This window comes from Amblyomma americanum, chromosome 4 (assembly GCF_052857255.1).
Source record: "Amblyomma americanum isolate KBUSLIRL-KWMA chromosome 4, ASM5285725v1, whole genome shotgun sequence".
NCBI lineage: Eukaryota > Metazoa > Arthropoda > Arachnida > Ixodida > Ixodidae > Amblyomma > Amblyomma americanum.
Genome location: NC_135500.1, coordinates 179,376,946 through 179,393,210, shown reverse-complemented (window position 1 = coordinate 179,393,210; position 16,265 = coordinate 179,376,946). Strand labels below are relative to the sequence as shown.

Here is a 16,265-nt window from a genome sequence, read left to right as displayed (position 1 = left end):
CAGGAAATACACAATGCAAATCACAACGGAATACACTGCTGTTAACAGTTAATGGCAGAAAAAAATGAAAACACGGCCTGTTATTGTTGCAATGAGCAGTCATAATCGTAGCAATATCAAAGCAATATGCAAATAAAAGTTTAGACTCAGTACCGTAGTCGATAGAAATCAACAGCTACTGTAGTGAACGAAAAGATATATTTCCAGTTCTTTTTTTCCTATAAATTCTGCATATCACTGAAATAAATTACTCATTCGCTCTGTAAATTTTGATGCAGTTAAGCGCTATGTATTTCATCACAGGAATTTTTGGCGGGGTATTTGCTTGTCTTCGATTAGTCTTTCATGCCCATCCTTTCGTGTGCGCTTCCTTTTGCCTTCATATTTTGTCTGTTATGAATTATGATTGATGTTATGTGAATTTCCAGTTACATATTCGTCGCACTAACGCGTATTTTTATACTGAATGGGTAGAGAGCGAGGTGCACATAGAGCCATCGAGTCTCTTCGAGTGGTAATTATCCGCTGGCGCGACTGTCGGATGAAACACCACCAGCTTTCTATGCAGTTCAGAGTAGCCCAAGCGATAGCTTCGGAAGTGTTTGAAGAAATGTACTTGAAGAGGAAGTTTGGTTCTTTGATTTCACTGGGACAGCCCTGGTCGAACAATCAACATAGACATCGCTTGCGCCAACCGAAAAAACACCCGATTGTCTGGTATCGACAATTCCGAAAAAAATCGGTTTTGGTTATCAGGCTCCACTGCGGCTGAATACACTGTGCTTCGTGATGGTAAGTCTCCTTAGCTAAACTCCAGGAGGCCATAGAACAGCAGGCGTAGACCGGCGATCAATCGAAAAGAGAGATTTCATTAAACGAATTCAAATTTTCCTGCTTGAGAGCGATGGGATTCAATATCTACCTCTGCCCAAACGTACTTGGTTTTAACCTCGCCACCATCTTCCTACGTTAACGCATAGGGGAAGGAACGTAATGGGATAGGGTTGATTCTCCGCTCGTGTAGCTGGTCGCCTTCACTAAATTCGAAGCACCACGACCAAAGTACTTTACCAAGGAATTCGCGAGAAGTTTATCCGTCCGTAGAAAAGCATGTATTTCGGGTGTAGATGTATGTTTCAACAGAGCGACGACCCAAAGCACTCTTCTACTGTTGGGAATAATTGGTTGAAGGAGCGTAAAGAGCTCCTTATTGAGTGGCCAAGATTTTCTGCCGGTATTCTTTAAGAAGTATGTGCCTCTATAGTAGCAGCCTCAAAACTGCATTGCCAGACAGTTCGATCCTGCAGTTTTTATTCTTCGTTCGCATGGCGTCAGAAGTGGCGATACCTCAGCCCTCGTGAGACCACATAAATCCGTAGAGAATAACAGTTTAAAAGGAAACTGAGCATAAATTCAAGGTGACTTGAAATGACACAATGCCGCATTGCAAGGACAAAAGCTGCAGGTTCATTGAAAACTGAGCATGTTTAGCTAATAAAGGCCCAACGATAAAAGCAGGAATCGCCTTCCCCGGCCGATTCCACAAGTCAACTGTGGTGCGTCATCACACTTCTCAGCGCGGATCTCGGGAGCTGCTGCGCCGTCATTCACTGCTAAATGGTGATCACAGAGTCATTTTATGCGTGGATGTCACGTGTATGTATCAAATGGCGGAAAAGTATTCGAGCGGAATTTTCTCAGTCGTAAATGCGTAATCTCCTTTCAGCCAAACATCAACATAGCCAGAAAGAGCCATACAATAAATTTTCACTGGCAACAGAAATCAGAGTTCATTCAGTGTCCGATTAACTTTGACGTAAAGGGTGCAAAAAGCATGGACAGATCACGGAAACAGACACTTTTTCTGTTTACTTGACCTTCCCTTGTCTTTTTGCGCGCTTAATGTTCAAGACAAGTTTACAACTAGCGCAGAACCATAACTTGTTGCCTTTAAGTTTTGCTGCCGAATCGCTCGTTTCGAGCGCTTAGCGTCAGGACGCGGCGCTCATTTTTGGCAACGAGTGCGAGGCACAGACGTCAATGGCTGCTTCTTCAGAGACTCCTCAGGCGTGCAGATCGCGCTTCATTCCATTAGACTCGGCAAAGTAATAAGCACGAAACAACGAATGAAAATTTGACGCGCCCTAACCAACAAATTAAATTGAAAATAAACTCTCCAGACTAAACAAAATTGGCATTAGTAACGAAGCTGGCACGGTATGCCACCTTGCTTCAAACTTTCTTAATGGTGAGCACTGCTGTACAAACTGTGAGAAAACCGATAAGGAGGCCGCACTTCGAATGCTGATGCGAGAAAGGGAAGGAAAGCAAAGGAAAGAAGCTGCGCTACATAGAGCAGGTTAGACTTTGAACTATGCAGGCATCCAAAAGAATATAAGCGGACAGTGAAGGCGTGCCTGAGCCACACCTGTGCTCTGGAATGACGATCCAGTAAGAGAGCCCAGCCACGCCGTGTTGGCTGCCCTGCCAAAGAGAGGTTCAAGGGTGCTGCAGGCTACAGGAGAGACTAGCTGTGCCTAACAGTGCCTGCGATCGCTGCACCAAAGCAGTGATTTGGGAAAGAGGGGAGGGAAGAGCTGGGCAACTTAGACGCAGGCTTGCCTGCTGCTTATAAAGAAACCATGATAACACTGGTGAGACTGTGAAACAAGAGTAAAAACTTTCGTTGTGCTTACGCCCTACCAAGAGCACCGTGGTGTGCAAAGCTTGCGATGTGTTTAGGTAATGCGCTGCGCTCAAGATTTTTCAGATAAATATTTCATTCGAAAGCTTAAAGTGTATTTCTCCCTTTTTCTGCTTCAACGTTGCATTCCACAAATTGACTATATTTCCTTTTCGCGTGCCGATTTATACATTATAGCTAGGCAGCATGCAATAAACTCTAAAGTACAATAACTGCCTTTCCGGAATATATAGTAGGGCTCCATCAATATGCCTTTCTAAATGTCGCCATTGTCGCTGATATAATCATATCTCGGTATCCAAATCCTTGTGTCGAATCACTACTGAAGCAACTTATGAGAACGGACTTATTTTTTTTTAAATAACAGTTTCCTCACTGCAATCATTTTTCGATCAAAACTCAATGGTTGGAGGTCTCGCGGTCGACAGCGCTATAAGAATGAAAACTATGTAGCTTGCAACAAAGAAAGCTTTCATCAAAGGCTGTCGCCAACGACACACAATGATAGAAGCCCGGCTTGCATATATTAATGAAGAGAGAGTGGTTTTCTGTCCATTAAAAACGCACCGCAAAACATTTGCTTACCTTTTGCCGCAAAGAACAACGACTAATATCGCGTAGAACGCCAACTACTTTTTTTTTCTTAATATTTGTACTTACCTATTTTCTGTATGCTCACCCTGCGAAAATCCCTTCCTGGGATTGCAGTATTAATAAATAAATAAAAAAATTGTTAAGTGTGCATACACGCGTCAGAAAGGCATCACATGTAGGCTGCTTTACAAAAAATGGTATAATCAAAAATTTCCGCTGAAGAAGAGAATACCAAGCAAAGGTCACACCTTTGGACACACAGTTCAACGCTGCTGTCGTCGTACACAATGAACGTTGACAAAGCGGGCAGAAGGAAAAGCAACATTCATCATTTTACATTCACTAAGCAGTTTTGTATCAGCAAGTTCACAAGAAAGTAAAACAAAAAAATCTGGCGTGTTGAGTACGATTTTTACGGACTAACCGACTCACAACGGAGATTCATCGTACAGGCTTCTCATGGGCTCTTGAGCTTAAGAAAAAATAACATGTCTCGGCAGGGATCAAGCAAGTGCAGTGATGTAGCCGACGATATAGAAATTGAAATTATGCTCTTCTTCAGACCCCTCTGCCGAAAATAACAGAATAGTACCGCATCTTTACAACTCATTAAGCAGCATTGAATCGTTTCAAAAATACCGCTCTGTAAATGTAGAAACCTGGTCAACACAAAGCTGTGGGCTAACAGTCCCTATGAGCTGTCCATAAATGCGCTACGTTGCACGTAGAAAGCAATTCATTTTGACACCAACTCCAAGTAAAAAGATACTTTAATTTTTAAACGTTGCCTTCAATCAAATAGTAGCATACCAAGCACAATTTCCCTTCGCTGCTTCCATTCACCGCTCAGCTAAGTGACTTCACAGCCCAAGCCTGCCTCATGCTATGATGCATACGCGACGCACATCCGAGGATCCGAAGCCGCGTGACGCGCCTGGTACGTGTGCTTGAGCTTTATGTAACGTCCATCCATGTTCCTGAATTGGGCTTTCATTCGGTTTCATCAGTGCAGCAGTAGAACTGCCCCACAGTTGACAGACGCACGTGCTCAAAGTTTCGTACCACAGCGGGCTAATGGCAAAATGAAGTATAAATCCAGGCCACTTGCCTGTAAGACAGTACTATCGAGAGTACCACCTTGCAGCATCATCCACTATGTCAATAAAGCCGCAATCGTTGTATCATAATAACAGGGTGAAGTTTGGGTCACTGACCAAGTCAAAAACAAACGAATATGGCGTTTCGCGCCAAATTTTCTGGTGTGGTTTACAAGTTCCTTGCAATGACTGCACATCCGTCTATATCGGCGAAACCGGGAACTTCCAGCGACGAATGAAAGATCATCAAGGCGACGTAAGGAACCGTCGCGCATCAAGGAACGCTATCGCCGAGCACGTGCAGACCACTAGCCACGAGATAGCCTGGGACGAGGCGGAGATTGTAGCCACAAAAAGGAATAATTTGAAAAGACTGCATCTAGAATCATTAGTCATCGAGACGACGAAAGATATCTTGAACAGGAATCAAGGCACTCTTCATCATATCTACGCAAAAAGATTAGGAAAAATCCTGAAGGCTATATAATCCCACCTTCTTCTTTGACAGTCTTATTGTGAACAAGGGTCCCGTACGGGATCCGAAACGTCATTTTCGTTCGTTTTTTACTTGGTCAGTGACCCAAACTTCACCCTGTTATTATGCTTCATCCTGACCAGACAGTATTCCGTCGAAAGTTAGACTAATCGTTGTATCATCCAATAGGCATTCGGAAAAAAGGTTTACCTGTTTTTGGTGCAAGCTTTGAGGATGCTCTATGCACAGTTTTGTTACTCTTTCATGGAAAGCAAATATTGAATAGAGGCTGCGAATGCACATGTTTGTAACAAGACACATTCCGACACCCGAGCAGTTCTTTGTGAGGCCTCCGCTGCATCGTTGCATTAAAAACATGCTCGATTTCCAGCCTTATTCGATATCTAGAGGGCAGACGTGGAAACTGGAAACCAACAGCGCTGCCCACAAGAGACAAGAAGAGAGCATCACGTGGAAACCAAGGAGCGCAGGAAGACTGAGAATCAATCGGACGAGAAAGGGCGCATGCCCGGATGGCGTCTTGAAACAAATCGGATACGCCATTGTGATCGCAGGAAGCCACAACTCAGGAACCGGCGGTGGACTGGAAACGCAGAGCACAAAGGGCTTCCTGGCCAGACAGGTCTCGCCGGCCCTCGTTACGGTCTCGCGCGTCGCCGGACGACTGGTGGTAACCAGCAGAACTAGGACTGGCTAATATACGTTGGTGCTACGGAACAATGGAGGAGCGGATCAAAACGAAACGTGGTAAAGCGGGCTTCATTTGTGGCTAGTGATTGCGGCCTCGAAATGACCGGTGGCCCGCGAGTCCCAGTGCCGCAATCGTGCGCATCTGCGGCCACGCACGCCATACAAAAGCCATTCATGACCTGCGGGCAGGGTCCGAACGGATCAATCCCGCACAACAATGGAGCTTGCTGAAGGGTTTGGACACATAATGCCCTTCCGTCGCACGTCGGTTACCGTCAGTTAATACCGCTCGTGGGGGTTGCGAATTAGTCACCGTATAGCTAGCGACTCTGGTTTGTCCTGTAGCAAGCTGAGTGAAACATGTTCCCAGCGGGGACTTATACTAGGCAAATTCGAGAAAAATGTTCCAGTACTGAATACTGGAACATGCAAATAAACGCTTAAAATGCATAAGCAAATTTGTTTAATCGTTGCAACCTCAAGCAGCCACAGGAGTAGGGATGCGCTGGTTAAAGGCGTTTATGGTTTGGCGTACACAGCAGAAGATTAGAACAAGTAGAAGGCCTGTACAGTGCTCCTAAAAATGCAATAAAAGTACGGTGTTCTCAGCCCCGGCGCTAGGTCTTCAAAGAAGTTTCGCTGCTCCTATTAACAGCGGTGCTGTCTAGCCTGGGGCCGTCACAGTTGTGAATTTAAGTATTGCACAAAGAGATATAACTGAAGCGGCCGCTACAGATGTCCCTATATACAATCATTTCAACTCTAGAAAAAGAAAGCTGCAACACCAGCCAAATCAAAATGGGCTGTTAAATATCAAGTAAAAAAAAAAGCAATCGGCCGTTTGTGCTAGGTAGCTCACCGATAAGGACAAGCAGATTAAAGAGTACGTCATTACCGTCTGAACTGAGAGTGCTCTTAACACTTTTTATAGGAGTGCTGTGGGTTTTGCTAACTGCATAATGTCACAGAAGTTTGGTTTAGGCGAGTTGGTACAAAGTTCTTGTATACATAGCGCTAGACAGTAGAGCACAACACAGAATACACAAGGCAGGCGCTAACTTAGTTATCCAGTCAAAGAGCGCCTGTCCTGTGTATTGCTTGCCGTCTTCGTCTGTCTAGCGCTAGGTATACAAGATCCACAGTGCGCCACACACTACCTATCAAAACAAAGTTATGCAAATTTTGAAAACGCAAAAATTAGCATGTTTAGTTTGATTGTCCATTCTCTTATTTGGAGAAAAAGTTACGCACTTGTACGCTGTTGTTCATACCAGTACAAAACGGATGCTTTCTTTATTTTTTCAAATCATTAAAACGCGAATACGAGTTGTTACCCAAAAGTGTGAATATTTCTTTTGATTTCAAGACTAAAGAGAGTTTAAGGCATTATTCGGATTCAAACTGGGAAGTGCTTTTGATTTTGATAGTGGGGATAGCATCGTTAAGAGGTGGACTGCTTGGAATATACATGCACACGATTAACGAACACAGACTCGAATGGTTAAGCGCATTCTACCGACTGAAGTTGTATTGCATTGAAATAAAAAAAAAGACGCCACATGAGTTTGATAAAGAGAAATGATGCACGGAGAAAACTTGGATTTGCTCTATGCCAGGCAGGAGAAAAAAGATAGTAATGAAAAGAATAAAAAAGCTCGAACCAAGATGAAAAAACACAGAGATGCTGTCTTGCCTCTCTATCATTCTTCCAAATTAAATCCTATGTCACGTGTCTTTTTCTTTTTCTCCAGTTAAATGGAAGGGTAGGCTTTTTTTTGTCTATCAGTTCACGTTTATCTTCAACATCCACAATGTTGAAGTAAAGGCAGCTTGACAAGGTCAAGAAGTAGGTTACAGACAACAGTGATAGCCATTCAGTAATTTAGTACAGTCGTATATTCCTAATCAAAAAATTTAAATATATTTCACCACTCGCTTAACAAATAGGAAGTGAAGCCCAAATAACAATATTAAAACATACATTTCAGGCAACAAAGCTAAAGTTTTATTATATGCAAATTAAGTAAAGCAAAAACCATGAAAGAACATATGATAGGGACGAACAGTGTTTATTTTTAGGTTAACTACAAGTGGTACAAACGCTAATTAAGAACGAAAATACCGCACCGAACAGTCTCGACAAACAAAGCGCAATATTTTACAAGTTCTTTCGGATTCGTAAGATTAAAATATGGCAGTTTATATAAGAGAACTGTTACGTTATAGACGATACTAAAAAGCGAATTAGGCCTGAGAGCGCGCCTAAGTCTGAGAGCCCACCTTCTCCAGTCTTTTTGCTCTCTCCCTACTCTGGTACAATAAAGGCGAGAGACAGCTAGAGAAAATTTCTTCGGTGTCTTGGAATCACTCATCTTTCAGAGGCACGCGCTCCAGAGATATTAGAAAGTAGTATTGCCTCAGATACTTTCATAGAAAGTTATTCATATTTTGATGCTGATGCAATAGGTTTTTGGAGGATGTAAATATGGTGCATTGTTCACCCAACGCATTAATTTTTTCCTCTTGACTAAGAAGTATAGTGATGTTTTCTTTCAGGCAATTAATCCCACAATAAAGTACAATAATTGAGGAGCGTGCTAAATAGGGCCTCAGAAATTTTCAGTCTAACGGTGATGGGAAGAGGTCTCGTTCTCAAAACAGGGCACCCACAGCAGAAAACAGTTGAACTGTTTGTTGAGCATGAATATATCATATCTTCCATCTTGAGAATGTGAAATGTAATATTTTGTAGACATTAGGGTACAGAGGAGATAAAGGGTAAATTTTAACTGGTGTCTAAAAGTCACATGTTTATTTTAGGAGCAAGTAGATGCTACGTTTGCATTTATTTATATACTTAACACCAAATACGCAGTTTCTGAAACATGCTAACACCCATTTCTTAACAAATCGGCTTAACTATCCTCGATACACATCAGGTAATTTATTCATTAACAGAAATTTGCGCAACAGCCTAGGGCGCCGAAGGATTATGGCAGGAGAGTGATGACAATGTAATAAAAAGCTCAGGGGTGGTACAAAGCTAGGAGCAAGAAGCAGTGCAACAAGAGAAAGAAGCAGTGCAACAAGACAGAAGAAAGGATAAGTAATAGAAGAAGTAGCAACAATAATTTCTTATTGCAATAGTTTGGAAGAGCGGTTCATTAAGATTTCATTAGTTATTCCAATAAACGAGTCCCGAATTAAAGCCACCAACTACACCGACAAATAATTCCACTCAGAGAGACTACGCGGAAAAGATTAATCCTTCATGTAAATTGTTCTGCAATTAGGTTCGCATATAATGCGGGGCTTAGAAATGTTTTGCCTGCCTGCCAATTCTTGTCCAATCATTAAATTTTGAGAGCAGAAGTTTGAGCTTTTGCTTCTGGTGTATTGTATGGAGTGGTTCCAGTTTCCGATGCGTTTCCTTATTTCAGGTATGCTTATATGTCTCGTGCACTGCTCGGATGTATATCTGGCTGCGCGATTTTTTTTCCCTCAAACTTATTTATATTGCTGTTGTGGACCTCAGATCGAAGTGGCATATTCTCAGTGCGGCCTTACTACTTATCTATAAGTTGCATTTTTAAGAACATCATGGGCAGTACCAATGGCTCTTAAGATTACGCTCAGCATTTTGCCACATTCACCGTTCACGAAGTCTTCCAGCTTTGCCTTTTCACTATGTCACACATTCTGGTAAGAATGCTGCGAAGGATAGTAGCCCCTTCAGAACCAGGACCAGGATTTTCATCATCATCGCCCGACAACAACCAGCAGACGTGGGACGCCTTCACTCACAGAGCTGAGTCACACATTTTTAATGATACAAAAACGGCTCAGGGATGATGCCGTGTGGGATGCCGCATACAATCTGTTGGAAAAATGTCCGTTGCAACTTCATTTAGTTATGTCCTCAACAGTTCCTGTCTCTCTTCGTTAACTGTGCCGGCGTAACTCCAGGTAGCGCAGCTCGTAAACATTTCTTTGCCATTTGGTTCTGAGAATCGCCTCTCTACATATTGTTCTCAGGCAAGATAGCAGAGCCAGTTAGCACTCGTGACTGCCTCACAAAAGAACGAAGCACGCAAAAGAAAACACAACCACGAGTAAAAAACAAAATTGCTAAGCTCCTCTCCCCTCGCCAGAGGGATCAAGTGGTGGCAGCAAAAGCGGCACTGTCCCCTTCCCAAAGCTACGCCCAACCCCAACATCCGCCTCGCTAACGCGATTCAGAGTGGTGTATTCCTGAAGCGTGGTCGAGTGTTTGACGGAATCCCGTCTGGCGAGGAGGGAGCATAACAGAAAAAGAGGAGCCCTCGTCAAAAAAGAAAAAAGGGAAAACAAAGACGTTTCGAGGCCCGTACGGGTCCCTTGTTCACAATGGCAGCGGATAGGCGAATGTGGTGACTTATGTATGGTGCAGGTGGCGTAATGAGCATGCGTAAATCTCAGGAAGATTACCCCTCGTTCGGTTTAAAACATGTGGTGTCGTTTGGATGTGAAGTGATTCTAGAAGTAAGCCGGATTACAAATACTTCTCCGTCGCGATGACTGAGGCGTTGTTCCAATCGATGGCATGTGATGCAGCTTGATAGGGTTCAGCCAAGGCATTTCCTTTCGTGCGGCCTTTGGCGACGTCATTTTGATGTTGTTTTAAGCGCCCAATAAAATTGCCTGATTCGCCGATGTATGCAGCTTTGCAGACCTTGCAGGGAATCTTGTACACCACTTCGAGGAATCTGTTTCTTTCAACCCGGTCTTTAACTCTGACAAGTTTTTGTTTCAGCTTACTTGGTGGCACGTGGGCGATGTGGACATTGTAGTCCTTGAAGACCCTGGCTAAGGCCTCGCTCACTCCTGGAGCGTAGGGGATGCTTGCCCGCTTACTTCTTTCTTCGGTGGCCGTTGTTTCCACGTTTCGACGTGAACAGCGGCGTTATGCAGTCATTCTCGTATTTTTCTGGTACCCGTTGTTGGCAAGATCCTCCCTCACAATTTTTAGTTCGGATCTGAGTGTACTCGGGCTTGAACAGAGGCGGAAAGCGCGGCCGAAAAGTGCGGATGCAACGGAGCGTTTATGCGCGACAGGGTGCGCCAAATGAAAACTCGGGTACCGACCAGTGTGAGTGGGCTTACGGTACACGCACATTGCGAGCCCATTGCTTGTTCTTTGCACAGGCACGTCCAAGAAGGGAATGGCGCCATTCTGTTCTTCTTCTTTGGTGAATTGAATTGTCGTCTGAAAGGAGTTCAGGTGCTCAAGAAAACGGCTTGCATCCTGTCGGCGAATCACACAGAAACAGTCATCGACGTATCGGAGAAACAGTTTAGGCGCTGGATGAAATGAATCAAGTGCCTCTGCTTCAGTGCGTTCTCGAGCAATGTTTGCGCACACGACGGAGACGGAAGCACCCATGGCTGCACCTAACAGTTGTTTGTAGGGCTGCTTCCTGAAGACAAAATATGTGTTGCGCAAGCAGAATTCCAGCAGACGACAAAGGTCAACAACCTCAAAAGCCGTACGTACCTGCATCGTACATAAGTCACCACCTTCGCCCATCAGCTGCCATTGTGAACAAAGGACCCGTACGGGCCCCAAAATGTCTTTGTTTTCTCTTTTTTCTTTTTTGGCGCGTGCTTCTCTTTTTCTGCTATTATGTATTCCTGACAGCATCCATTTGCGCTCTAATTTCCAAGAATTTTACGCTTCACGCCACATAAGGAATACTTTCTCTGTGAATAGCATACAGACGTTCCGAAGCATACAAACAAGACATTTATTCCATTATTTGAAATGCGTGTTTTTATTCATGAAATGCTGAGTTTCTGACAAGTAAAAACAAAATGTATGATATCTGAATTATATATAGAACTCGAAAAAATCATGTGCGCTAATATCTTTGCATTGTTAACCTTCTTGGCCAGTTTGAATATTTGACACCGGGCCTACCACAACTTTTCTCCATCTGAAACCAAGTCACCTAAAATGCTTGTGCACATATTAGCAATGTTGCGAAGGTCAAAATCTTGCTTCAGTGAGTCGCTCCGCCTTGCCAGCTGCTGTGCACATTTCTTTATTTCGTCTCGGTGTAGTTATGAAAAGCCAACAAGATCCTGAAGACTACTGGTTAGGAGACAGCCAATGGTGCAGTAAAGGCAGCATCTATCGGCGACATGATCCCTTATTTGGGGTACGCGTCTTAAATAAAAAAACACAGACGATGCCACTATGCATCCTGACTTGGTCTCTACTTCACCCGTGTCCTACCGTTCAACCTGTTCTTCCCAAATTGAAGGGAGCAGGATAGCCCAGAACAACCCAGTTCTGCAGCGATTACTTACGCTCGCCGCAGGGAGGAAAATTAATCTAGACAGATTGTCATTATTAAAAATAGAAACTAGATGATCGGTGAGTCCAATAGAGAGCACTGCCGGCGAGCAAAATTGTGCAGCTCTTGCCAGCACGTGTGTCAGCCTCATAACGTTACGTATAACATAAAAGAATCTACAGTGCCACGCGTTCTGAAGGCAAGAGGATCGCAGAACCGTTATGCTGGCGTAGATTTTTTTTTCTTTCTCTGCGAACGTGTTTGGGCTGCGTTTCTCCGAGCAACGATGGGGATAATACGGGCATGCATCAATGCACCTACCAGGACATTCATCTTCGGGTATAAACACGCCTCGTGCCTGCTCACACTGCTCTCGAGAAAAAAAAAGGCTTCTTCAAAAGCGTTGGCTCAGTCTGGCAATCTATTATCGTATAGCTTGAATGACTTAGCGTCGCACGCAAGCTATACGCCCTAACACAAGAGTGATCTAAAAAAAACGGGCTTTCACGAAGGTAGCACCTCAGCATGGTAATCTATCATGTGTATGAAAAGCACGGCTCACTGTCGTTCGCCTCAGGTATATACGCGCCCACGCTGTGAACATAGGCCACGCACCTGAGAAGACGAGGAAACTCTGTTCCTAGATCAGGAAACCATTACGAGGGCCAATCAACAACAATTTTCTTCGCTCGAAGTTCGCAGGTGCCAAAGGCGCTCCTACGCTTTCTCGAAATGCAGTGCGCCGCCCATCGTTTCGCCGTTGTTATGTGCACACACCTGAAACTGAACGGCGGCTGAGATGTACTTCTTTTGCCGACTTTATTAGGAGAATATGAAGATCATCGCACTAGCCATTCATCTTTGCATACGCGATGCTCCAACCCTGATATGTGACAGGTTCTTGAAGTTGATCATAGCTGAAGAAGATTAGCAGGATCAAAACAAGGGGTTGTGGGTTGTGGGTTGTGGAAAAAACGACCCCGGAAAAGGAAGTAGGCAAAAATGTCCCCAGACGGACATCGCCAAAAGTCCCGCAAACCCCAGTGCATTAATCATCCGCCTCATATGCGGGATGTGGGGGCTTCGATCTTACGTTACGTGCAGTAACGGTATGCAGTGCGCCCCAAATTGGATACTTGTCCCGGTATTGATTTAAACGATGCGGTATTTATTTTAAGAACGGAAATAATCAGATGGAACAAAAGAAGCACAAAGCTTGCCTTGGCGGTTATATGTGCACGAGAAAAAATATATTTCCCCTGGCGCCGCGCTGCTGGTGTGCTAAGTGTGATGGCTGCAGAGGTGCTTTAACTGTGTGCAATTCTTCTAAAGACTAATGCCAGAAAATTCAATAGAAATAGAAGACTGTTTAGATACATGATTTGTTTCCGCTACCTGCAGGCTGGTAAACAGCTAAAAACATGGCAACTTTCCGGCGAACGCCTCCCACTTACAACCCTGCGATGTGGAGCGTCCACTCGGCCACTCTTGATGGAGGGCACAGGACCAACAATATACATTGTATGCTACAGCGATTCCATCCACCGGCATGAAAGTAACAGAACAACAAACAGATGCGTGGCGCCCACAAAACCGTATTATGGTGGCGGAAACGGAGTAGCCTAGGGCGACTGCCTCTCTGCATCGTTCGACGCTTCAACGAAATCACCGGCGGAAGTGCTTTGTGGTGTGTGTTTTTACATGACCTGTACTGCATGACCGTGGTGTGATCTGCTGCAAAAAAACTTCACGCTTACACCTGTTCTCAAAGTCAAGGAAAAGTGCGAAGAAGAGAGGATTTTTTTTTTTCCAAGTACATTTCCGAACAATTCATTTTTCGGGTAGTTTACTTGGAGACTTTTTGCTAGAGCGCGCTTCCTCAGGGGACAATTTTTCCTGGGATGTATCTCCAGGGGGCATTTCTTCCGGGGACATTTTTTTCCTACATCCCTCAAAACAGCATATAGATAGCGGCCACCACGAACGCTTATTGAAAATGTTTATCCTCTCAGAGGAGGAGGTCGAAAAATCTTGGAGGCATTCTTAACCACAATCTCGCGAAGAAAATGTGATAGCGTTTATTTTACCTGCCATGGTGTCAACAATAAGCGATCCGGTCTCGATCCCAAATTCCAGGTGTCTGCTTCACGAATGGGGCATCCCAATGCAGAGGCACAGTGAGCAATCGCGGCATGAATGGGATTCATTGTTACCGCTAGCTTTGTTGCAGGCGATTAAAGAAGTTGCCAAGCCCCCTTTGTATTGTGGCTTTTCAATAAAAAGATTATTTTTTATGGCTCCTTTCATAAGCCTGTCTGTCCAACGTTGCTAAACACCATACCTAGTCCAGCGATTCATATTAAATATCCGGTTTGCTACCACGATTTATAAAGGCAGCGGTTCTAGGCACAAATAAAAATGAACGCGTGTGGCTGACGCTGAAAGCATCGAACATAAAAACAGAGCGACAGACTGCATCGGCGATGCACAATTATACTCGTGGAAACCGTGCAAAAACCACTCAAAAGGCGAGGATGCACGAACAGATATAAGAGAAGCGTCGACTACTAACTCATTCCCGAAAGCTGGTCCGCTTATATGCAAAGATGCGCTCACAATGGACCCAAAAGAGCAACACAAAAAGAAACGCAATCGTGATTACAAAAGGAAATAAGCGCGAAACAATCATCTTTTGAAAGCAGAAAAAAAAAATGCTAGCACTACTCGGGATACTACACTGATGAAACAGGCGGTAGGAAACAACATAAAAACATAAAACCAAGCAAAACCACATTGAGGAGCTTGCTAAAGTGATTTTTCGGTGCAGGTCTTAAAGGCGAAGCAGCTGGGACAGTGCAGGACGAAGATAAACTATAAAAGCGGCAAAGCTTGTGGAACTCGCCTCGCTCCATCCCCTTCTGTTTGTTTCCCCTCGATGCTCCTCCCTAGCTGCCTTAACTAACAATGAAGGGCATCACAGCGACACGAGCGCCACGGACGGTGTGACTGCTGGCCACGCGCAGGAGACGGCACACGCCCTTCAGCTCGGGAACTGGACGCGCGCTGACGCTCCACTCTCCGCCAGCGGGGCGAGGCCTCAAAGGAGAGGGGGCGGGGGGGGGGGGGGGGGGGGGGCAACTTTTCTGGCTAGCTCATCTCCTCTGGCCTCGCAGTATCTCCCCTGCACTGGTGTGGACGAACGTTCGCTCGAAACACTGCTGGTAAGTAGGACGTCGATTCCTTAGCGTATTTTGTTGCTAGCTGGCGTTATGGTTGTTGCAGAAATAAATGTCTTCTTTATGTCACCCAGTGTCGTTCTTTTGTTTCCCTCAGAGCTAAGCACGTCTTGGTCGGAGTGCGCTCGGTAGCTCTCGCGATCACGGGGTGAGGTAGGCGGTTCTCAACTATGTCAGCAAGCGGTTAAGCGGGGAAAATGTATTCAACCCCACAAACTATTCCAACCCTATTTCAGCCCCACAAGCTGTTGTAGCCTATGTACTGCTGGTGCTTGTTCTGCTTTCAAAGGGTGCTTAGTTTGGCCTTTTTATTCAGTTCGAAAAATCGTGTGTGCGTTTATTGTTGAGTTTTTTTTTTTTGTCACTGGGTGAAAAATGAGAGCGGCTTTCGGTATTTAAGCTCGCTTGCTTTCGGAAATAAATTTAATATATACTCGGCGCCTGTGTGATCCTTAAAAGTTCGTCTGTCCTTTTCTATTTGCGCTGTTCGTTAATTTTTTTTCAATATCGCCAACAAGCCCAAACCCAAAATACAGTTACCTTTGTATTCGATCAAGTTCCTTTTCTTGAAGTTGTATCTCTTGCAAATTTGTTTATATTCAGCGAGGTTACGGACGCTTTTTTGCGACACCTGTGCTATGCGTGCGATGCGGCAGGTATTTTTCGACAGGATAAATAGTTTTTACTATCCCTTGTGGTCATCGCGCCTACAACACGCTTCCTTATTTTCTTCTCCGTGTGATCTCCTTCCCTAGCGCAAAGTGAAGTTCTGCTGCACCTGCCTCACTTGGCCACCACACATAGCCACACCTCCCGCGACCGAGTGGGCCGGGCAACAAGCCCTCTCTCCTACTGCGGCCATCGAAACTCCGCTGCGGGGCTGCAGCCGGCCTAGGCTAGATCCTGGAAGAAACGCTCGTAGCCTGTTGTGCCCGGACAACCAGCCCGGATTCCGCATCTACGAGTTGAAAAATTTCTCCTTCGAACGCCCCTGAGACAACCCCGGTGCTGCGCCGCAAAGCCACAACGCCTTAAAGCTCCCTTGATAAGTTAGGATGCTGCGTTGTCACGCAGCGTCGTCCGGTGGAGAAGCATCGGCGAGCGACATGTCCA

At 44.8% G+C, this 16,265-nt stretch overlaps 1 protein-coding gene across 1 annotated transcript in view; it reads left to right on the top strand.

Annotated features, from left to right (window-relative positions):
* The window catches only part of LOC144130472 (cholecystokinin receptor type A-like), a 234,640-nt gene that overhangs the window by 67,018 nt on the left and 151,357 nt on the right, over positions 1-16,265 (top strand). The window lies entirely within an intron of this gene.